General features: G+C 40.9%; 1 long non-coding RNA gene across 1 annotated transcript in view; it reads left to right on the top strand.

The window, feature by feature from the left end:
• LOC119585592 overlaps nucleotides 1-536 on the top strand; it is a 4263-nt gene extending 3727 nt beyond the window's left edge. The window contains exon 2 of the long non-coding RNA XR_005229901.1: nucleotides 20-536. This is a non-coding gene — a long non-coding RNA (uncharacterized LOC119585592). The remainder of the gene's footprint in view (nucleotides 1-19) is intronic.
• Nucleotides 537-1267: the final 731 nt, after the last annotated feature.

Here is a 1267-nt window from a genome sequence, read left to right as displayed (position 1 = left end):
TCCAATAACTCATTTCCAGAAGAATGCACGGAGGCGCAGTTGGCAGGTTTCGGCAGCCAAAGAACACGACCTGAAAAGCATGTCGACCCCGGCCTAACCAAGCCATCGGAGGAGCCGAAAGGTTATCATTCCCCGGCCGCACGAGACCATAGGCAATCACTTTCCCTTCATCGTGACAGGCAGGGACGGGAATCCTGTCCAACACTCCTCGTCTGCTATGATTCTCATGGGTTCTGAAGAACTGACCATGGTGGGGATCCTTGAGCCAGGGACCCTAAGCTCGTGGGAACCCTTAGGGGAACGCGTCATGTTCTACTGGTGTCTGCTGGTGCTGTCGGCCCAACTGCATGCCATTTTCTTCGTCCTCACGCAGTCAGTGAGGGTCGAGACACTGCTGTGATGGGGAACCGCCTTGCCTTTCCCCTGTCTTTCATAATTAATATATATTCCCCAAATAAGTACTTTTTGCCTACTGGATTTTGTGTATATTACTTTAATTGACATGTATGAATAAAATTAATTACGATTTTTTTTCACATTTTTTTTGGTTACTTTTCACCTACCTGATGGACAGGACATCTGTCTTCAGAAACTAATACTTTTTTTGGGAGGCGATATAACTGAATGTGACGTGCTCGAATAAACAACATACCATTTCAAATAATTGTCATCACCTGTCAGTTATGAAACAGCTATCATTACCAGGTTGTCCATCCATTATTTATCTGCCATCCTGCCAAGGGTACACTCCCATAGACAAAATATAGAGATCTTAACCTTTCTTTCACTTTATTTCATACAATAAAGTTATGTAAATTGTGTCTATATACCACTACTGAGCACTGCCTTAGAAATTCTCAAAGACTTAATCTATGTCTAACTTTCCCTCTCCTATACGTCTAATTAAAAATTCCTTTACTCTGAAAATGATTTCTAAACTCTTCTGTTGTCTTGTGTTTCTTCCACAATGTTAATCTAGGAGTACTGTCACCACAGGCGTTCCATCTCCTTTAGCTGCTAAAGTAAATGTCTTAACAAATCCAAGTAATATTTTTAGCGCACATACTGCCGTCAGTGAGCATAAGAGCTGGACTTGGCAGCATCAAATAACCCACACATTTTAATTATTTATTGTCAACTTCTTATCAGTTTTATAGTTTCTTCCCTCTTATCTCTGTCTTTCTCCTTCCTCATATGGTTATTCTGTATCATGTAGCAATTTTCTATTTTCAAAGTCCACATGTTTAATCTTCTCCCATTCATACTT

Source organism: Penaeus monodon, chromosome 20 (assembly GCF_015228065.2).
Source record: "Penaeus monodon isolate SGIC_2016 chromosome 20, NSTDA_Pmon_1, whole genome shotgun sequence".
NCBI classification, from domain to species: domain Eukaryota; kingdom Metazoa; phylum Arthropoda; class Malacostraca; order Decapoda; family Penaeidae; genus Penaeus; species Penaeus monodon.
The sequence above is the reverse complement of the archived record's forward strand: the minus strand, read 5'-3'. Positions and strand labels throughout refer to the sequence as shown.